General features: G+C 48.3%; 1 protein-coding gene across 1 annotated transcript in view; it reads right to left on the minus strand.

Annotated features, from left to right (window-relative positions):
• Nucleotides 1–23,467, minus strand: part of LOC138498458 (fibrocystin-L-like) — a 374,239-nt gene that overhangs the window by 247,303 nt on the left and 103,469 nt on the right. The window lies entirely within an intron of this gene.

Below are 23,467 nucleotides of genomic sequence, written 5' to 3' on the forward strand. Positions count from 1 at the left end.
GTTAGTTTCAGAACATAGGCAGTATACTTTATTTAGACTTAAATAGTGATACTGTGTGAGGATACCCCCACCCAGGCAACCTGTAAAGGAAAAGTCAAGGTGTACTTTATCTTGTTTATTACCGCACAGTCCAAATAAGTTCAATTAGATCTGCTTTTCTTTAAATAGGTTGCACCAAAGTACTTGAGGTGCCACAGGAGAACAGGATCCACAATGAATCTGGGACCACAGGATGATTCCTAAGCCTGGAAGCCGCTCTTCCTCGTCACAGTACTTTGGGTGCCTTGGCAGGCGAAGAGGTGGAGTGTCATGACTTTATTTGATGGGGCCCATGAAGGATGGACCCCCTTTGCAAGAAGGAGTCGCTAGGATCCCGAGGCCAAGAGAAAAGGGGGAACCAGACAGTGTCCGAAAGGCAGCACTTTCGGTCTTCGCAGTGGTCTCCGTTGGTGGGTCGTTACTCCGGCTGTGATGTCCCACGAATGTGAAACTTGCTGTGTTCTCTGAAAGGGCCTGGCTGACGAAGATAATACCTCCCGGGAACATTGGTTGCCTTTCGGTGGCGACAGGTGCAGTGGCAGAAGTAGGTGTCGGGTTTCAGGATTTCTTGGTTTAGCGACTTTTGGATCTTTGGTGCTGTAGCCACAGCACAGACCTCTGGATGGCTTCTGGCAACGTGGACTCGACCACTGGATTGGACTACAGACCCTCACAAAGGCAAAACCTCTTCGGTGGGAAAAAGTGATCAGATGTCGTATCAGGGATGTCCCATGAAAGATTCTTTGTTCAGGTTGAACATTCGCAGCTCCGGGTGTCAAGCAGCACTATGCCAGGTTATCCGCTCTTGGGGGCGGTAGGCAGCAATCTGGCTTCCAGCAGTCACAAATACTCCTCTGAACGCTGAGTGACAAAACTGGACTTCTTTGACTCAAGATGTCCAAGCACTCCTCTTCTGGACTCACAAAGACCCTGTCTCTGTACGGCAGGCACACAGGACTGGCTTCCAGGGTACTTCTGATGAAGAGTAGCAGGTGCACGATAGTCCTTCGTAGCTTGGGAAGAGGTCTCCTAACTAGGTCGTCTCTTGGATCAGTCCTTGGAAGTAAATAGTAGCTTTCGAATTACTTGAGGAAAATGCAGCAGCCGACTTCTTCCTCCATCTGGGCTCCAGGGAACAGCTTGTTCTTGCTTCAGCTTCAACTTCAGCTTCTGAACTTAGATTCTGAACAAATTGCTGAGTAAGAGGTCCCTAGTTATACACATTTGATCCCCATTCACTCAAGCTGAGCCAGGCTCAGGCAGCCAATCATTTACAAGTGCATTAATGCCGGCAGGCAGCCAATCAGGCTCACAGGCATTCAGGCCATTTACTCTACCCAGACACCCATAACACAGAATGTGGATTGCAATAAGCACCAAGCCTTTCAGAACACTACACTGCATTCACTCCACTTTTAGTCAGGGCTGACCCTGACTAAATTGTGTGAGATTGTGTCAGACACACAAAACAGACACCCACAACACAGAATGCGAGTTGACTTTAGACTTTTTCATCCAGGTCCAACCCCAAGGGTGTACCCACAACACACAGCCCCTTGGAAGGCCCCATTCATTCTGACAGGAGGCAGCCCCAGTGATATATATGGTCTTTTCACCCAACAGCCAGTCAGGAAGAAAGACAGGGACAGAGTCAGGGCTTCACATGACTTTGGGAAACAACGTGTAAAGGCAAAGAAACTAGGAGGCTACAGTGGCCATTTTTCCTTTCTTCAGGAATACATTGATTTCTATGGCAGTGCCTGGGTGTCCCAAAAATGGAGGACACTCAGAGCCACTCCCAAGTCAGCATGTAGCTACCACCAGCCCATACCCTGCTCCGTGGGCAAAAAACAGGTGCCCCAAAACACACATTAGGGGTACAAGGATTTACCCCCCACCGATGGGTGCCATAAGGGTATCCCATGGGTGTTGTTCACTAAAATGAAAAATGAAGCGCTGCCCTGTCAGAGTTGCCGTCTGGACCTCAGTGCCCGAAAACATACAGAAAACACACGCAGAGAAGTGGTAGGACAAGAACTAGGAGGCCCAGTCTCTCCAAAAGCCATTTCCAGCATCACACATATGGTCTTTGCCCTACTGTAACGGTTTGGCAGGCTAACAAATGATGGTCTGCAGGCTTGCCCAGAGCAAAGCCAGAGGTTAGGATTAACTCCAAACCTTCCAGACATCACCTGTTTTGATTTGCATAAGTCACCCAGAGTGGGGAGGGTAGGCCCAGACATGGGTCCCGAGCCTGCTGGGCCTAGAGACACATGCTACTCCTCACTGAGGATGGCCAATGAGGCATAAACATGTCTTGGGATGCTTGTGGTCGCGTACAAAGGGATGTGACTTAGCAGTAGGGGCTGGACTGCCCCTTTTGGAGTGGGACCAATACTGATTTGCCTATGGTCTTTACCCTTCTTTAATGGCTTGGCGGGCTGATGAACGATGGTCTGGAGTGTTGCCCAGAGCAATGCCAGAGGTTAGGATTAACTCCAAACATTCCAGACATCACCTCTTTTGTTCTGCATTTTCTTGGCAGAGTAGGCACAGAGGATACTTTCTCTTATTGTACATGTTGAAAGAACATCAGATGTTAATGGAGATCCCATAAAATGTATCTAATAATTGGAAAGACTTATCCATAGAGAGAGATTTCCCACAAATTCCAAGCTACCACCCTGGTTGAATATTACAAATCACAAAAGATTCCATGCAGGTTACTTTGTGTAGAGATAGGTTAAACTTTGTTAAAAAATGGGATCAGATCCTTAATAAGTGCTTACTGGATCTGATCCTTTTCCAGCTATTGAGGAACTTTCTAAATCTTTTTCTACCATTGAAAATGAGATCACTGATTTGAAGACACAACTTAATTACATCAGAATCAGAACTTAAGACCATCTTGGAGAATATAAATCAGAAGATCTCTTCATATCAGAGAGACATTGCGCAAAGAAACCTTAGGAAATACAAGAGGGACACATATGAATATATGAACAACATTGTATACACTTGGCACAAATATTATGCCCAAAGATCTAACAATAGATTCACTAAACAGAACCAAGGTTATTCAGGTACAGAGAGAAGTAGTGAGGGTAGTTCATTTCTGGAGATAATATTCGTACTGAGCCCTCAAAATTGGCTATTTGTGTACCTGATTCAACGTCTCTCGAAGAGGCATCTATACCTAGCATTTCTAGAGTAGTTATTATACTAGCCCGTTGTGAGGTCAATTTTTTAGACCAAAAAAAACAGATGACGGAAAAAGACTGGCTCGTCAGCGAAACAAGTGACAGAAGAGCAGAATATTGAGGGTAACAGTTCAAGTAAATATTTGACAGCAGGGCAGCTTTCTGCTCTAAATAAGGGTCTGTCCTTTGTGTCAACTGTTCATACAAGCTAGTTTGAAGAGAAAATTAACCTACATAGGCTATTGCGTAAGATTAGTTTGCAAATGTTTTTTGACCTACAACCTCCAGTGGAGGAAGAATCAGTGTCTTTTGAAGCCTTATTACTTACCTAAAAGTAGATTTGACCGGCCATTACAAAATCTTGCCATCAACATTTTTGAGAAACAAGTTATGGATCAATTCCATAATATTAATTTTCAAAAAAGTTATCCATTTAACAAGGAAAAATAACTAATGCAGATTGCAAAATTGGCTAAAGAGGAAAATCTAATGATTAAAACTGCTGACAACTGTGGGCCAGTGTTGTGATGAACTCTACCTTTTATCACGTAAGTTGTCTAGCACTGTTGGAGGACAAATTCACTTATATAAAGCTTGATAGTGCAGTTGGCAAAGAATGGATTCGTGAAATAATTCTGCAATTTTTTACCAATCTTTCCCCTATCACTCCGGTCTTTTACGGACTCCCAAAAATTCAAAAGCATCAGACATTACCACCATTGAGACCTATTGTGGTGGCCAACGAGAGTATGATATGATATGATAAGGAATTTATAACGCGCCTATACACAAGCGTTTCAAGGCGCGACGCAGCAAGGGAGGGGGAACAGAGGGAGGACAGAGACAACAATCCTACTAGGCCAAGTGTCATTCAGATCGCGCAAGTGCAGGGGAAGGGGGAAGAGGAAAAGTGCAGAGTGGGTGGGGGGTGGGGACAGTGCAGTACATGGGAAAAATAGAATAAATAAAACAATATGAGAAGTAGGGCCAGCTGGTGGCAAATGCAAGGGTAAGTGCAGACATCAGGTGTCACATGCTGGTGGGGAACTGTAGGGATACAGAAAACAGTCCCCAAGTGCAGGGGTTGCCAGGGAGGCAGTGCAGGTATGTAACTGGTGGGGGAGGGGACCTGGGCCCGAGGTCAGAGGGTGGCCAGGTAACCAGTACAGTTCAGCCAGGAATTTAGCAGGTGAGAGGAGGAGAGAAAGCAGAAGCAAAAAGGAAGGTTTTGAGTTGCTTCCAGAACCGGAGATGGTTCTCCTCAAGTTTCAGGGAGGCAGGGAGGCTGTTCCAGAGGGAGGCCCCAGCCGAGAAGAGAGATCTACCACCAACTCATTGCTTGGAGAAGCGACTGACCCTGAGGGAGTTGGAGGTGGATGAGTGGAGAGCTCGAGAAGGAAGATATTTAGGAAGAGAAAGTTGAAGGTATTGAGGCCCCAAGCCCCGAAAGGCCTTGTGGACAATGCAGAGGGTTTTGAACTTAATCCTCGCAGCCAGTGGGAGCCAGTGAAGGTATTTCAGTCCTGGAGAGATACGATCTCTGGGCTTGAGGCCAAGGACAAGTCTTGCAGTCCTGGAATAGTTGCAGAGGGTGGAGAGTAGAAGCAGGCAGATTTAGAAAGAGGCTGTTGCAGTAGTCCAGTCTAGAGAGAACCAGAGCTTTGGAGACAGTGAGCTTCTGGGGGAAGGAGAGGAAAGGAAGAATACCTCTGAGGGGGTGCAGCAGGTAGTGTGACTTAAGACGTCAGAGATGTGAGGAGAGAAGGAGAGTGTGGAGTCGAAGATAACCTTGCGGTTTTTAGCCTCGCAGGTGGGAGCAGGAAGAGGGCCAAGAGCAGCCGGCCAGAGAGTGACAGGAAAGGAGGGAGCTGGTGTGCCGATGAGGAGAATCTCAGTCTTACTGGCATTAAAGCTGATATCATTGGCGGCACACCACTCCTGGATAGCAGACAGACAGTCAGAGTTGACAGACGGAGACGAGGTGGCCGAAGGTATCCTGAAAATGAGCTGCGTGTCATCCGCATAGCATTGAAAGTTGGGGCAGAGAGTGGCAATGCGGTGGGCAAGAAGTGCCAGGTATTGGTTGAACAGCCAGGGAGAGAGGTTAGACCCCTGGTGGACACCACAAGTTGAGATAGAGGAGAGGAAGGACACAAGTTGGACCTGGGAGGGTCGATCAAAGAGGGAAGAAGTGAGCCACACCAGCGCCAAGGCCTGACCGGTGATACCCAGGTTAGCAATGAGACGGTTGAGCAGCATGGCATAGTTGACTGTGTCAAAGGCAGAAGAGAGATCAAGTAAGAAGAGGACACAGGGGGTGTTGGAGTCAAGGTTTGAGACCAGGTCTTCACAGATGTTCAGGAGAGCAATTTCCGTGCTTCTGGCAGCTCTGAATCCAGATTGATCGTCATGAAGACAACCGACAGATTCAGTGTGAAGATTAAGCTGGGAGATGGCCAGCTTTTCCAGGGCTTTGCCCAGGAAGGGAGTGATGGAGATTGGGTGATAGTTAGCCGGGCAGGACGGGTCGGCAGAGGGTTTCTTGAGAAGAGCGTGCACAAGCGAGTGCTTCACAGGGTATGGGAAGACTCCAGTGGTGAAGGAGTGGTTGCAGAAGTCGGCCAGAGTAGGAGCCAGGGAGTCAATGTGGTCCTTGATGGTTTTGGAGGAACAGGGATGAACCTGCATATTTGACCCCGCTGATCATTTACATAGATATGATTTTGCAACCTTCGGTACACTCAATACCGACTTATTTACGTGATACTACAGACTCCCTTAATTGTGTTCCTGAAGTGAGATGATTGAATAATTACTGGATTCTCTTTTCAATGGATGTATGTAGCTTGCAAACATTGATTCCCCAAAATGAGGGAATAGAACGGGTAGAGTGGATTCCTTTGTAATCTGAGGAAGTAAAGGCTAACTATCAATGTGTGTTTGAATATATTCATATTATTCTATTTAATAACTACTTCAGATACTGTGGTATCTACTATGCCCAGGCATTCCGGACATCCATGGGTTCCACGATGGCCCCAGCTTACACAAATAGCTTTAGGATTTTTTCGAGAAGACACATATATTGGCTTATTCACATTGGCCTGGGAAGATAGCAATGTGGAAAAGTTACATAGATGATATCTTCGGAATTTGGACGGGCACTTAATTGGAATTAAATTAGTTATTTGATTACTTAAATGTAACACATTCACGCATTAAGTTCACAACTGATATTTGCCTTTTTTTGCTTGACCACCTTGATATTGTAGAGGGCAAATTGGTGACATCTGTCTATTATAAACCTACTGATGTGAATAATCTATTGCACAATTTGAGATCTCATCCATGAGCATTGACTAGAAGTCTACTTAAAGTCAACTCCTGAGGCTGAAGAGAATTCTCTCTGACCCTGGGGATTTTAACTCTGAATGTACTGAGCTCCAGAATAAATTCAATGCTAGATGTTTCAAGAAATTCTATAATAGGAAAGGCTACTAAGACCCAGCAAAAAAATACACAGACTCCTCTTCTTAACATTTCAAAATATTCCAAACAGAGAATGCATATTGCACTTATCATTAAGGAAAATTGGAAGACCCTACATCATGACCCGCAGTTCTTGAAATTATTTTCGCAGCCTCTGTGCCTCTCCTCCACTTACTGCAACAATGTTATCAAAGGCAACACTATTTCCTATCCGTGCACAGGTAGAAAAATTGGACTAAGGGATTTTGCTACCTGCACTACATCAGGTGTCATTTACTGCATCAAATGCCCATGTGGGCAATTATATCTTGGGCAAACCTCAGGATCAGCACATGAGAGGTGGTTAGAACACAAATCTAACATTCAACCCCATAATAATAGATCACTGGTTGCACAACATTTCTATAGGAAACAACGTAATGTCTCACAAGTAAGATTCATCATACTGGAGGTTGTTAAGACTCCTGACAGAGGTGGGGACCTCACCACATGTCTCCTACAACACGAGATGTATTGGATACACTTATTGGATACAGTACAGCACAAGGGCATGAATGAAGATTTCAGTTTGCATTGCTTTATATGAATCTGTTTTGACAAGGTTTGTTAGAAGTCCATGTAAGCTGTTGTTTGTAAATTTAACATAATTACAGGAAGCATTTCATTGATAGATGTGTAGTAAAGTGGTAAGCATTTGGAAAGCTCTAGCTATGTTGCTTTCTGCATAACATAGGGTATCTCTCAAAGCGCTTTGGCGTAAAGCGCGATATAAACCTAATAAATACAAATAAATACAAATTATTAGGAAGCACCTGGTTTAAATATTTCGAACACACCACATGTTTTCTTCAATAGTTACATAAGGATATGAATTGTGCCTTAATTGGGTGTGTTACATTGGATAGTATTTAATGCTGTATCTAATTTGTATCTGTCAATATCCATGAGTTTAAACTTGAACTCTATCGTTTTGTGTGCTGTGAAAAGTAATGTAATGGGCGGATGTAATTGAGGTGTGTGGGATACACAGCGTGAACTTGTTGGTACATCTATCAATTGTGTTCTGTTCGAGCCCCCACTGGTGAGGAGGCTCGAGTGAAGCATGCAGGCCTGCACGGGCCGGTGATACACAGCGCAGGCAAACAAGACAGGACCAGCGTGTAGGGTGCATAAACCCGGACTGGCGCGAAACCGTCAGTACCGGTGATTCCTTTATTTCTGGCTCCCGCCCCCAGCACGTGACCCGGTCTCCCGTGAAACGTGACATCACATTCCTCCCAAACTTAGAATGCTTTTCCAACAACAACAGTAACATTTTATAACCTCTTCACTGTCTATTCTAGTCTCTAAGGAGCACGACCTTATTGTGCTTGACCGGTGATAAACACCCTGTATGACGTACCCTTGGAGGCGGGATGACGGTTGCGGCCTCTCCCTCAGATGGTAGCAGGGATGAGTGTTAGGAAATATTTCATAATTGTATGTAATTTTCCCTCCATGTGTCAACCCCCAAACTTTTTGCTTGTGTTTAGACACCATTGACTGACTTTGCCAGAGAAGTACAGCCTTCAGCTGCACTTCGCTGGGCTTTCGCTCACTTTTTATGGGGAAACTGACATGCCCTTAAGACAGTCAGTACTGGGAGACTTTGTTTCCCTTAGTCCTTTTCTCATGTTGCAGCTTTTGTGTGGAGGTGCTGCTTGAATAGTGGTAACTTCTGCATTGCCTCATCCACCTTCCTGGGCTGCTAGAGACCCCTGAAGAGACCCTGTTCTGCCCATAGGAACAACTGCATGCGTTTGCATTGCATGTACTATTGAGCACAAGGCTCCTCTCTTCTTAGGGCTTGTACTGCCTCTTAGTTAGGTATACTGTCAATGTCGAACTGGGCCTAAAGACTATGTGCACTGCCTGTTTCCTTCCCATGTAGGTTGTCGACATATTTCGTGCATTTACCCCTTTACACCCCAATGGTCTTGTATATATATTGTATTGCTGGTGATGTGTTGGTTTACTGAGTGTTACTGTGATTCTTTTGCTATGGTCTATGTTACAAAGGCCTTGTAATAAATGTGTCTATATTTTGGATATAACACCTGTCTGGAGTAATTTGTAAGTGTCCTTGCTCTGTGTGCACATTGAGGTCCTTCAGTCACCCTCACCCCTCATGAGACTTAGTCTTGACCGCTTGCCATAGCTACCCTGATTGGTCTGGCTTGTCCAAAGGTTACCCTGTTCCAAGAAACTAGGTTGGCCTTCTGAACCTCTGCCCCTCCAGGTCAGAGTTCAGAAATCCATCTTAACAGTTTTCTCTGTCTATTCCCTTTGGGGAGTCTCTGGTCGGGCATCGTCTATGGGTGGGATTGGTTCTCGGGATTCTTCCGGTGCGTCATTCTCCCCTGTCGGCCTTGGGCCCTTGGGTCGATCAGGTGATTTTGGTTCTTCTCTTGGGCTCCTCGGCCCTTCTTCCCACATTGCCGCGGGGACCTTTTGGAAGTGGGATATGTTTCTGGTCACGGTCTCACTCCCCTGGGTGGCCGTGATCATGCTGTGGTTCGTGTTGCATACTGTCCACGGTCGGGACTCAAAGTTCAGTGACATTTTCTTGGGCGCAGCCCGGTTCTTTACCAGCACTGTGTCTCCTGGCTGCAATTCCCGGTGTCTGGCGCATCGGGTGCAGCTCTCATGTTCATTTCGCCTGACCAGTTTTGCCTCTATGAGGGGGATGTCCGGATCCAGGGCTACCCAGTTTGGGTGTACGTGGAGTTCCGCTTGGATTGGTACACCGAACATGAGAGCTGCGGGGCTGATACCGGTTGATGAGTGCGGGGTCTGGCAGTGAGTCATCAGGAATCGGTATACAGTCATTAGCCATGAGTGGTTGCGTTCCTTTGCAATGCGGATCACTTTGTTCAATGACCCCATAAAACGTTTGGTTTCCCGATTGTCTTGGGGCCAGTATGGGGTGATCCTCTTGTGCCGTATGCTGAGGTCTTGGAAGAACTGCCAAAGTTCTTGACTAGTAAACGGAGGGCCGTGGTCGCTCTTGATCTTGGACGGGATCCCATGAGTTGCAAATATTTTCTCCAGCACTAGGATCATGGATTCTGCGTTGGTAGATGCTACATGTTCAACCTCCGGGTAGCAACTGAATTCATCCACTAGGACCAGCAGGTATCCTTCTCCCGCGATGGTGCAGTAGTCTATGATGACAGACTCCCACCTTTTATTGTTTCTTGGGGCACTGATGATTGGCTCCGAGGTTGCAGCTCTTGTGAATTAGCAGGCTGCACAAGATTCAATGAGGTCTATTACCCGCTGTTGCATGCGGGGCATCCACATTCAGGACTTCAGGTATGAGGTTGTCTTCACTGTCCCTTGGTGTCCTCTGTGGGCTAGCTTGAGCGCTCTCTCTTCCAGCGCTGTTGGTAGTACAATTCGGTGTCTTTTTAGTATTACCCCCTCAGGGGCTACGGTGAGCTTGTGGCGGATCCCGAATATGGCTTGTAGTTTCTCCTGTGCCGACTTTGTGCACTGGGCTGCCATGGCCAGGAAGTTCTTCCAGTTCCCTGTCTGGAAGACTTGAGTGGTTCGAGTTAAGATGCTAAAACTAAGTGAAAAGGTGGGCACTACAAAAATACTGTTAATTAAGTTTTATTCACAGTTGATTTAAATTGATAAACTTTAGCCTGGGGCATCCGGTTATAAAGAGGTCCTACGGCATTGGGACCAAAAAATTCAAAGCAAAAAGATAGAGTTGAACTGCTCTATCAAAAAAACGGTGCTCTCAGTTGGCCCTAAAATAGGGCTGCACATTAGATATGGACCAATTGCCAAAGATTAATAAATAAATTGTCCGCATTAATTAAATGTATCAAAGAAATGTTTATTCACATTTCCTTTGGTAGTTCTTGGTTAGAAAGTTACTCAAATGAATATTTTTGTATCATATTCCATGAGGCTGTGCCAATATCAGGCTAGGATTATATGTACATATGCCAATGCATTTCGGTTGTAAAAAAACCTTCATCAGGGCGGTACATTCAATCAATAATCAAATAAATGTATCACAGTCTGGTGCACTTAGAAGGGTTTCTGGTTGCCCTGTGAATAGGTTAAATCCCGCCTGGAATAGTTTACTCGGGCTCCAAGCGTCGGCAATCAAGTTAAGATGCTATCTGCTTTGGTCTTCTCAGCGACTTCTTGCATTGTGAGGGCTCGAGGTCAGGCGCAAGCGCCGATGTGACACACATGCTTGTCCGTCTCTGCTGCGTGTTGTCTCTCTTGTACTATAGAGGGCCGCGGGTGGTGGGACAGATAGTCAGCAGGGTTGTCTTCCCCCGCCCGATACTCCACCTCGATGTTGTAGGGTTGCAGTTGTAACATCCACTTCTCAATTCGTGCCAGGGGTGTGGTGCGGAGCTCTTGAAGATGGGGATGAGTGGTTTGTGGTCCCAGAATACCTTCACTGTTTTGCCCAGTAAGTACAACTTGAAGTGTCGGCATCCCAGAGGATTGCTAGTGCCTCCTTCTCGATAAGCGCATGGTTCTGTTCGGTCTTGGTCAATGCACAGCTGGCAAAAGCGATGGGTTGTACGTTGCCTTCTTTGTCAACTTGAGTTAGTACTGCCCCTAGGCTCACCGGGCTTGCGTCAACAAGGAATTCAGTGTCCCTTTTGATGTCAAAGAATGCCATAGTCGTGGAGGTGGACAGTGAGTCTTCAATTTGTTGAACCGCTTGCTGGTGTAGAGGGGACCATTCCCATTTCTGGCCTTTCTTTGTGAGTTCACAGAGGGGGCTCACTAGGGTAGCAAGGTCTGGGATAAACCTAGTGCAATAGTTGCCATGCCCATCAAACATCTCACTTCTGTGGCAGATTGTGGGGCTTTGGTGTTTTTGATATCATTCACCTTCGCTGGATCGGGTGACATGCCTTCAGAATTGAAGATGTAACCTAAGAAACAGAGTATTTCCTTGACAAATTTACACTCCTCCGCGTTTAATGCGAGTCCTGCGTCTTCGAGCCGCTATAGTACTGCCGCCAGGCGTTCATGATGTTCTTTGATGTTGGTTCCGTATACAATGATATCGTCACTGATGTTTGTCGGCCCTTTCTGGGCTGTTCAGGACCTCCCAGATTTCATGCTGAAACACCTCAGCGGCCGATGATATTCCAAAGTTCAAGCATTTGTATCTCCTCAGGCCGAGGTGGGAGGAGAAAGTGGTTATGTATCTCGACTCCTTTGCTATCCGGAGTTGGTGGTACCCTGACCTGAAGTCTAGCTTACTGAACAGTTTGGCACCTGTCAGGTCGACGATGAGTTCATCAATGGTTGGTGTGATGTGCCGCTCTCTCCCGATGGCTGCCCGGGTGGCGAGGGGATTCTCGTTGTGCGAATTTTCTTTCGGTGCTCCTGCAGCTGTTGTGGCGTCTGCTCTCGGTCTCTTCCACCTGGTGGGTGTAAGCAGACTGCTGCGTAGTGGTTGAGGCTGTTAAACTTTTGGCATGTAGAACCTCATGCGGGGCATGGTTCCCCTCGGTTCCATGGGCCTCCGCACCATTTGCAGGAGCTGTCCCGTCCTTGAGGTTAGTAGGGCCATGGGTCTGAGCTCTTGCCCCCTTGATCTCTGGTGTTTTGAGGCCTCTTGATGGCTGCCACTTCCTCGCTTTTCTGGGGGTTGTCCAGCAGTAGACGTTGGATCGTGGTTTCGATCACAGCTACCTGGTCGTCTGTGCGTTCACGAAGACATCCCATCTCCAGAATGCGAGATAGCGCTATGTTCTTCTCCGATAATATGGCTCTCCTCAGCTTCTCTGATGATATTCTGTTTATGATTTGGAGCCGGATTGCGAATTCTTCATTGGGAAAGTTGCATCCTACTGCCATTTATCGAAGGCACGCATGGAAGTTGTCTACTGTCTCACTTTCGCGTTGTCTGGCCATACAAAAGTTAAATCTTTCATAGTCTGGGTTTAGGTCAGGTTTAAATGTGTTCGTCAGCACTGCTTTGGCTGTGTCTTAGTCGTCTGCATCGCCATTGTTGGGGAGCGTATTGAGGAGGAGTAGTGTTGCCGCTCCGATGTTGAGCAGGAGAAAAGTGCGCTTCCTTCTGTCCTCGACGATCTCTCTGGGCTCGAGATGCAACTTCATTTGCTGTATCCAGATGCCTCAGCGGATAGCAGCCCCCCTGGCAAATGGGTCAAAAGGCACCATGAGGGTGGTCAGAGGGGGGGCCGGGTGATCTGGGTTGGGGTTGATGCTCCTCCTGTCTGCGGGGCTTGCTCCTGCCCTCGTCGGGCTTGCGTTCGTGCTAGAAATGGCGTTGCCTGGTTGCTGTCCCGGCAGGTGGGAAAATTATGCAGGGTTTGCTTTCCAGTTCCTTTTCTTTACCCTGGTGAACGTGTGAGCACATGCTGATTTGCTGGCTTGCAGGCAGTCCTGCCCCTGAGCGCACGTGGAAGTACTGTGCGCCGTGGGCCTCCTTTGTCTTGCTTACTTAGGTGACGTTATTCAGTCAGGAAGCTTGAATGTGTGGTACAGGGCAGATTAGTGTATCCGCGTGTGGAGGAAGCATTCAAATGAGAAGAAATTGCCATCAGACTCACAGGGGAGCCTTGTTTTGCTACCTGAGAGCATTCGTGAGGATGCAGAATGTTCATGGTGTTGTAGAGCGTTAATGGAGTTTCGTGGCAGCGTTTGCGTGCATTCGCAAGGCAGTGGAGAGCCCGCAATGCAGATGGAACGTTGAGGGAGCCGTTCAATAATATGCTTGCGTGTAAATGCAGGGTGGTGGAATGTTCAACTTCGCTGAATTTTCAGTGCTTCTGTGCGATGTGTAATTTCCTACCGGAGCGTGTTGTTGCAGCCCGGTCAGTGACAGCCGTCCGATTGAGATGAACAAGTTACTTCTTACCTTGTAACGTTCTTTCGACGGGATGTTCCTCCGACGTATTCCTCATCTTAGATATCTCCTTCCAGCTCTGCTGGCCTCAGAAAAATGTTTCTCTAGAGGGCGCTGCGTGTCGACGTCCTCCGAGTCGTTGTCCCTCGACAGCCGCCGTATCGACGTCGACGTCATCCTGGCTATAAAGGCCGCACGCAGCGCCCGTTGCTCAGTTCCATTTTGTAGCCCACAATAATGCTTTCTGGACTAAACTAATCACCCTGAAGGAGCGTAAGCTGCAACAACAAGGGAAGTAGAACTGCGGGGATGGATGGGAGGGTCGATGAGGAATACGTTGGAGGAACATCCCGTCGAAAGAACGTTACAAGGTAAGAAGTAACTTGTTCTTCGAAGGGATTGTGTCCTCCGACGTATTCCTCATCTTAGATAGGCTCCCATAGCAGTATTCTAATATTGGAGGAGGGAGTACTGACTTCATGCTGTCTTCTATTGAGGAATAGAATGCAGTACAGCCCTTCCAAACCTAGTCTCTTGACTGGAGGAGGAATCCAAGTTGTAAAATCTTGTAAAGGTATGGACAGACGACCATGTAGCGGCCGCACAGATGTCTTTAACCGGCACACCTCTTTTGAGGGCCGATGAAGCTGCAATACCTCTGGTCGAATGAGCCCTAAGGTTTTGAGGGGGCTCTTTTCCTGCTAGTTTATAGCATTCCAGAATGGCTAGAATGATCCATCTGGAAATGGTCTGCTTAGTTATTGGTAACCCCAGCTTGTGACCTGTGTAACCTACAAACAGCTGGTCTGCCTGTCTTATCCTGGCTAGTCTACTGATGTAAAAACTTAAAGCCCTTCTAGGGTCTAGCCTGTGTAACCTCTCTTCCTCTTTCCCCGGGTGAGGAGGAGGATAGAAAGATGGTAGGGTAATCTTCTGAGTGATATGGAATTCAGAAACCACCTTTGGGAGGAAATTAGGCTTCACTTGCAGGACAACTTTGTCTTTGTGAAAGATAGTGTGAGGGGGTTTACAAGAAAGAGCTTGTAATTCGCTCACCCTTCTAGCAGATGTAAGTGCTATTAATAAAACAGTTTTAAGAGTAAGGAATCTTAACGAACAAGAATGGAGTGGTTCGAAAGGTGTGCCCATCAGGAAAGTTAGGACTAAGTTTAAATCCCATAGGGGAACTTGGAATGGTCTTGGGGGATAAACATTGGTTAACCCCTTTAGAAATTGTATTACCAAGGGTAACTTGAAAAAGGATGGTTCTTCCGCAGTGCGCTTAAAGATGGATAGCGCTGCGAGATAGCCCTTAATGGTGCCAACTTGAAGGCCTGAATTTGCCAAATATAGTAGTAAGGACAAAACCATTGGTGTACCACATGAAAAAGGGTCGATATTCTGTTCTCTACACCAGCTGCAAATTCTGTTCCAACGGCAGCGGTATAAAGACTTTGTTGCTAGCCTCCTTGCCGAAAGCAACACCTCCATAACATCATCAGGGAGGTCCCAATCCTTGTACCTCAGCCTTTCAGAAGCCAAGCGTGAAGGTTGAGGGTTTTGATGTCTGGATGGAGAACCTGACCTCCCTTCTGTGAGAGTAGGTTCTCTCTGAGTGGAAGTCGAATTGGAGGGCAGATGGACAAGTCTAGAAGGTCCGGGTACCACGTTCTCCTGGCCCAATCCGTGGCAATTAGGATCATGGTTCTCCGGAATCTTCTCAACCTCCTGATCATTTGAGGAATGACAGGGACCGGTGGGAACGCGTACAGAAGCGGAAACTCCCAGTCCACTATGAACGCGTCTCCCAGAGCTCCTCTCGGGGGAAATTCAATTGAGCAGAACAGATCGCACTTCCTGTTGAGGCTGGTGGCGAACAGATCTACCTGAGGGGTTCCCCAAAGGGCGAAGATCTCTTGAAGGACTTCCTGAGCTAGCTCCCACTCGTGGGAGACTGTGCTCTGCCTGCTCAGAGCGTTCGCTGTCAAGTTCTTCTCTCCGGCTAGGTGAACTGCCGATAGAGAGATTCCTTCTTGGATTGCCCAAAACCAAAGCTGCATCGCCTCTCTACACAGGGGTAGTGATCCTACGCCTCCTCTTTTGTTGAGGTAATGCATGGCCACCGTGTTGTCCGTCATTATCAGGACGTTTTCCCCCTGTACAGCTGGCAGGAACGCCTTCAGCGCAAGTCTGATGGCTCTCAGCTCTAACAGGTTGATATGTAGTCTGGACTCCGATGGAGACCAACGACCGCTGATGGTCAAGTTGTTGGCGTGGGCTCCCCACCCCGTGAGTGAGGCATCCGTGACTACTGTTATCTCCGGCCAGGGTTTCCAAAACTGTTCTCCTTTCAGAATGTTCTCCTGACAGGCCCACCACTGAAGGTCTCGAGCCACCCTGTCGGGAACCTGAAGAAGATCTGTCATTCTCCCTGAGAATTGTGACCACTGAGTCCTCAGTGCCCACTGGAGGGATCCCATTCTCAGGCGAGCCTCTGGCACTAGGAAAATGCAGGATGCCATGAGGCCTAGCAACCTCAAAAAGTCGAAGGCTGGGAGATGTTGGGAATGTTGGAACTTGGTAACCATCTGTAGAATATCTTGAGTGGTGAGGCTTTTCCCAGGGAAGTGTCCAGGATCAATCCTATGAACTGGAGTCTCTGCGATGGTATCATTTGTGATTTCTTTAAATTGAGGGAGAAGCCCAGTCTGTGAAGGGAGTGGCACACGTGATTTAGCTGGATCTGAGCTTGTTCCGAAGAAACAGCCCTGATCAACCAATCGTCCAGGTAGGGGTAGACGTGAATCCCTTCCCTCCTTAGGCTTGCCGCCACTACGGACATTAACTTGGTGAAGACCCTCGGGCGGAGGTCAGCCCAAATGGCAGCACTCGAAATTGATAGTGAGAGTTGCCAATTGCGAACCTCAGGTATTTCCTGTGTTTGAGATGGATAGGCACATGGAAATAAGCGTCCTGAAGGTCCAGAGATACCAACCAGTCCTGGAACTGAAGGGCCTGGACGATCTGAGAAAGAGTGACCATCTTGAATTTGTCTTTCCTGAGGAATTTGTTCAATTCTCGCAAGTCCAAGATGGGTCTCAGTCCTCCGTCTTTCTTTGGAATGAGAAAGTAAGGGGAGTACCAACCCTTGTTCCTCTCCGCTACAGGTACCAGTTCTATGGCACCTTTCTCTAGCAGGTCCAAAATTTCCTGCAAGAGGAGCGGATCTGGAGCTTTTTGAGAGCTGATCCCCGGTGGATGACTCTGAGGTATACGTAGGAAAGGCAGGCAGTAACCTTGGGCAACTGTCTCCAATGCCCAAGCATCTGACGTGATAGCCTGCCATACCGCCAGATGTTGAGTCAACCTGCCTCCTACAGGTGTCCTGTGAGGGAAGTCCTCAGAGTGGTTTTGGGGCGGCTGATGCAGATGCCGATGGTAAAGAGGCACCTGCTGTTGCTGCGGCTTTTGAATATCTACCCTGTCCACCTCGGGTAGTTCTTCTTTGTCCCCTTTGAGCCGGTCGTCCTCTACCTCTTCCGAATGCGGAGTAGAAGCGAAAGGACTTGCCCCTCGCAGAGGTTCCTGTGGGACGAAAATGTGTCTGACGGATTGCAGCACCTAGGGATTTTGCTGCTGCTTTTGAAGTTTGCAGTTTCTCTAAACTGTCATCCGCCTTTTTCCCGAACAAAGAAGAGCCATCGAATGGCATGTTCAAGAGCCTGGCTTGCACATCTGGGGCAAAACCAGACTTTCTCAACCAAGCGAATCTCCTGGTTGTTGTACTTGCCGCCATTGCTCTGCTGATACTGTCAGCCGAATCAATGCCCTTTGCGTCTTTACCGTCCTGTATAATATTCAGGAACGCATCCCTTTCTTCTCCCTCCGGGATGCAGTCAGCCGCTGTAGAAGCACACTCCCAAAGTGTATGGCTGAATATAGCAAGGGTGCAAGTAGCATTAACAGATTTTAACGCCATTCTACATGCCGAAAAAACTTTCTTTGCCATAGCATCATATTTTTTATCGTCCCTGTCCTGTGGGACGGTAGGATAAGCCGTCTTGACATCGGTAGAGGATGCTGCCTGTACCACCAGACTTTCTGGGGATGGGTGTTTAGACAAAAACTCCGGGTCTGTAGAGGATACCCTGTACTTTGTAGACAGTTTTTTATTTACTGCCGGTACGAAATCTGGGGTTTCCCAGTTCGTCATAATCTTCCTCTGAAGAGCTTTATGAAAAGGCACCACAGGATCTCCTGTGGGCCTTTGTCAAGAATATCCGTGAGGTCATCTTGTTGGAAAGATTGTGAAGGTGCAGACCACCCCATAAACTCTGTGATCCTGGCCTTTAAGGCTCTATAGGGGGTTTCAGCATGTTCCCCCGGGTCTGGCCTAGCAAACTCCACCTCAGGGGAGGTGTCTAACCCACTTGCCTCATGTAAGGAATCATGAAGATTTAACCTGCGTTCTTCAGAGGAAAATTCCTCTCTAATTGGGGTTACAGGTCCCTGCAACTCAAATGTGTCTTCCTGTTCGGACAATTCACCCTCTTCCATAATTGAGGACATAGTTCTCAATTGTTCTGAACTAATAAAGGGTGTAAACCCCATTTCCAATGCAGAGGGTGCCGAACTTGTCATAATCGGCCTCGAAAACGTCGATGTCGTCGACGCAGAGGGTGCCGAACTTGTCATAATCGGCCTCGAAAACGTCGATGTCGTCGACGCTGACGTCGAAGGCTTCGAACGTGGCGTCGAAAACAAAGGCGGAGGCCTCGAAGACCTCGACAGAATTGGGATTCTGCTCGACAATCTCAAAGCCATCGAAGTCGAGGACCTGGGGATAGTCACTGGGTGTGTCGTAACCGTGACTGTTCTTGGCGTCGACACCGGTGTCGAAGCTGGCGTCGAATCGACAGACTCGTGTGTCGAAGGTCCCTTCGACAACAGCGTCGAAGACATCGACCTCGACGGAACCTTCGTCGACGGCGTCGACTGAACCTTCGAGGAAGGTTTGGAGGTCATAGTCCTACTCGAGGGTTCGTGACGCGCTCGAGAGGTTTCCTTCGCCGGGTACTGCAACTCGCTGCGTTTTTGACCTTCGGGTCTTTCGACCAAAGCATCGCTCTCGGCAGTCTTCGAGGGGGTCGAGGCCGCTTTCTCGAAGACGCTCATCATGTTTTTGCGGAATTCCTCCCATTCAGCCCGGGAACTATGTTTCGTGGGGCACGGGATTCTCTTTGGTGAAACAGAGGAAGAGGAAGACAGAGAAGCGGATCTTCAACGTCTCCTCTTCGAGTGCTTCGATCTCGAGGAGTGATGAGACCGACTCTGAGATCTGGAGCGCGAATGGTGACGAGGAGACGAATGTCTCGACTTCGTCGATGAAGAAGAAGCTTTAAAAGTCTTACCTTTCTCCAGCTTCCCCCTACGCTCCTTCAGGGCCTTAGCTGTCATGGACATACAGTCCTCGCACTCCGAACAATGGTGTTCAGCTCCCAAACACCACAGACAAACTCTGTGAGGGTCAGTCAGCGACATCTTTTTCCCACAATCTCGGCATTTTTTTAAGCCGGATCGAGGAGTTGTCGGTTCCGACGAAGAAGCCATCGAGTACGGATCGAATAACTCGAGGTAAATAGGTTTAACCTGACAAAACTGAGCAACGGTATTCCGAGGCACTGAGTAAGCGCGGAAAAACGGAACTGAGCAACGGGCGCTGTGCGCGGCCTTTATAGCCAGGATGACGTCGACGTCGATACGGCGGCTGTCGAGGGACATCGACTCGGAGGGCGTCGACGCGCAGCGCCCTCTAGAGAAAAAAATTTCCGAGGCCAGCAGAGCTGGAAGGAGATATCTAAGATGAGGAATACGTCGGAGGACACAATCCCTTCGAAAGCAGGTTACTGATGAAAATGCATGTGTGGCAGAGTGCCGTCCTCGTCGCCAGTTTTCTGTTCGAGCCCCCACTGTTGAGGGGGCTCGAGTGAAGCCTGCAGGCTTGATATACAGCGCAGGCAAACAAGACAGGACCAGCGTGTAGGGTGCATAAACCCGGACTTGCGCGAAACCACCAGTTCCGGTGATTCCTTTATTTCCGGCTCCCGCCGCCAGCACATAACCCAGTCTCCCGTGACACGTGACATCATGAATTGTATGTTTCAGAGTTCCCTCCGTATTCGGAAACTCGGTACCATTCAGTTCCCTGAATAACGTTATATACTATATATAAGTGGTCACCCTTGTATTTCGGTGCCGCCGAAATAAAGCAAGAAATGAAGCACTGACGGCCCGTTTCCTGACCCCCCCGACAGCTAAAGTTCCCCCCTTCCCCCTCCCACCTGGGAGGAAAGCGGCGCCGCTGAAGAGCGAGCCCGGGACGAGGACCGAAGAGAGGGGAAGACCGGCCCCTCCCCCACCGGGGCCGATCGGGACTCTCCCGTGCCGAAGAGGCACACATGGCACACACAGCGCAGAACACGAAGAAGGCGAGGCGGCGGCCAGCGTGGGAGCGGGATCGGAGGCTCCGCTGGACCCCGCGGAGTAGGTCCTCCCTCCCCTGTAAAGCTCTGACAAGCAGGGCCGAGGCGGGGAGCGGGGACTCCGCGACCGCTGCAACGGCCAGAGAGAGGAGCGGCGCTGGTGGAAATCAGGGCAGACAAGCTGGAAAGGAAAAGTGGGGGCCGCCCTGAAACAGCGCGCCTGAAGAGATAAAGGTGAGCCAACCCGGGGGGGAGGCAAACAAAACACCCACCCGCGCATACAAGGACAGAGATACACCCCGGGGGGGACCTAAAAGCACGCGTAAAAAACAAAAACGGCGCCTTAAAAAAGGACATTCATAACAAAGTCCCAGCAAGGCGCAAATATACAGGCATCAGATCGGCAGAAGGGTTCACCCCTATCCCTAAGCGTACACTACGCAAGACCACCCACGCAGCCTGAGCCAGGAACGAGGAAGGAGCGCAACAGGAGCCTCTTCCCCCGTAAGCTAGAGGGGGAAAACGCAGAGGGGAAATCAGAAAAGGAGAGACAAGCTGCCATAACCATATTGGCACGGCGAAACGGCGGGGGAAGAAGCGGAAACTTAGACACTACGCCTAGCTAAGGCAAAACCCCCACCCACAAAAGCATAACAGAGGAACCGAAATGGTGGAAACCATACCGGAGGGTTGCACGAGGGCGTAGAAGCCCCATAGACACTCGAACGAAGCACACTACCATGTCAAGAGCAAAAGGGAAGGGTAACCCTACCCAACATACACCCCAATCGACGAAACAAGGCGCAGATATACTACAAATGTGGTCAACAGAGGGGTCATCGCAATCGAGAGGGAGAACCCAGGGAGAGCCCATGGGTGAAGCAGAAACTCTCTCCCAGAATCAACAACCATTGACTAGGGAAGACATGCAAACCTGGTTCATGGACTTGCAAGAAAAGTTCATGTCTACAGTGCAAGAACAATTTGCAACCATGAAGAATGAAATGAAACAAGCGGTACAAGACATGAGAATCGATATAAACAACCTTGAAGAGAGAACGGACATGGTGGAAAAAACAGTGCAAAGCCTTGAAGAAGATACGAGACAAACAAGCGAAACACAAGAACATTTGGTGACACTCACTCACAACTTGGAAATACAATGTGAGGATTTGGAGAACCACTCCAGACGCTCTAACATTCGAATCAAGAACATGGCGGAATCAGTGCTAGACAAAGATCTGAAAGAGGCGGTAAAGGAGGTGTTTAGAGACATACTGGGGGCGCAAGAAACTGAAGATATCGGAGTCGACAGAGTCCACAGGGTAGGACCAAAAAGATCTGGGGCCCCAGGGGAAAGACCACGCAATGTCTTGGTGGCTCTCTCTTCTTACCCGCAGAAAGAAGGGCCAGGGAAATGGAGCATATTAAAATGAACGGGCAAGACATCCAATTGTATCAGGACTTGGCTCTAGTAACCCTCCAAAAAAGAAGAGCAATGGCCCCATTAGTGAAAGTGTTAATAGAAAAACAAATCCGCTACAAATGGACCTTCCCATTTGGGCTACTATTTACATGGGAAGGAAAACAGAGAAGAGTGACCATGCTAGAATAAGGCCTCAGCACTATGGGACTTCAAGATGAAGAGATGGAACGGGGGGAGGCCGCAAACAGGAGAGAACGAACGAGAAAACCAATGGGCTCGGAAACAAGCAAGCATAAGAAGGCAAAAGCAGGGAGGGAGACCAGGAGAAAAGTAACATGAGGAACCCAGGAAAAGCATATACTTGGGGAACAGACACGGAATGCCGTTACGGAAACCCTGTCGGGGGGGGGGTATGGGAGCGGAGCTGAATGGACTTTACACAGATGGCGGTCTGGTCCAGACCCGACGGTTTGGAACTCGGTAAAGACAAATGGATCAATGGAGTTTAGGAATCCCCATAACATACCCCCCAAGGGTATGGAGGGCAGGGAGCGAAGGGCGCAACGCCCTAGCGTCAATAGGAACCCTCGCCCTACTCGGGGGACAGTTCGTTTGGTTTAAAGTTAAATGTTGGGGGGGTGAGTTCGACGGAGGAGAAGGGGTCGGAAGAATCAAAGCAACGAAACAAACACAGAAGGGGACCCGAGGCAACGGCACACAAACATAACAGTATGGGGATGATACGCATTTTGACCTACAATATTAGGGGCACGAATCACCCAAAAAAAAGAGCGAAACTGGAGAAACAGTTCAAAAGGGGGAAGGCAGACATATTACTTCTCCAAGAAACACATATTAGAACAAGGGATAAGCAGAAAACAAGGATAAAAGGATACAAAATATGGGCACAGGCAACGGCAACAGAAAAAAAAGCTGGGGTGCTGATTGCGGTGAAAGAAGGGAAGGACTCTAAACTGCTTGATATAACCTTAGATAAAGAAGGGAGATACGCCTTCGCCAATGTGGAAATTGAGGGATATCGCAGCACACTTGTCTCAATATACGCACCCAATCAGGGACAGGATGGTTTTCTGAGAGACGCCCTGTCAAAATTGGAAGACTTTGCAAAGGGGGAAGTGATCATGGGGGGGATCTTAACATGGCGTGGAACCCACTTTTAGATAAGAGTACAGGGAACACCCAAGGCCAGGGGGCGCGATCAAAGCTTCTGAGACAGAAAAATTGACCACATGGCCCTGAATGATGTTTGGAGGGAACTGAAGGGCGAACAAAGGGGGTACACATATTTCTCACATGTTCATAATACCATGTCTAGGATAGACTATTTCTGGGTTTCGGTGGGACTACTGGGAAAGATACAAGGGCTAGATAAGGGTGCAATAGCCCTCTCGGACCATGCCCCACTATGGTTAGACGTGACTTTCCCAGGGAGGAAGAATGGGCTATGGAGATGGAAGCTGCCGCAGGAGCTGATCCAGGACCCAGTTACCGGGGAGTCCATAAGGAAAATGATAGAGGAATATTTTATACAAAATGACACAGGGGAGGTCGCAATGAGCGCTGTCTGGGACGCGTTTAAAGCAGTTTTGCGGGGGAAGATGATAGCGCTAAAATCACGAGAGATAAACAAAAGTTTTTGTGGGAAAAGGAATTGGAAAAAACAATTGAAGATATCCAAGAGAAAATGCTGACACACCCCACTAAGATACTGAAAAAATCACTGAAACACACACAGGGCCAATTAGAGATGCTACGCACGAAGGGCGCAGAAAGGAACCTACTCTATCTGAAACAGAGATATTACATTAAAGCGAACAAAGCAGATAGACTCCTGGCGAGACAACTCAGGGTAAAACAGAAAGAAACAACGATTAAGGCCATATGCGATGCGAAGGGGGACATCCAA

The sequence above is a fragment of the Ambystoma mexicanum genome, chromosome 5q (genome assembly GCF_040938575.1).
Source record: "Ambystoma mexicanum isolate Mex_15411 chromosome 5q, UKY_AmexF1_1, whole genome shotgun sequence".
In the NCBI taxonomy this organism is placed as follows: domain Eukaryota; kingdom Metazoa; phylum Chordata; class Amphibia; order Caudata; family Ambystomatidae; genus Ambystoma; species Ambystoma mexicanum.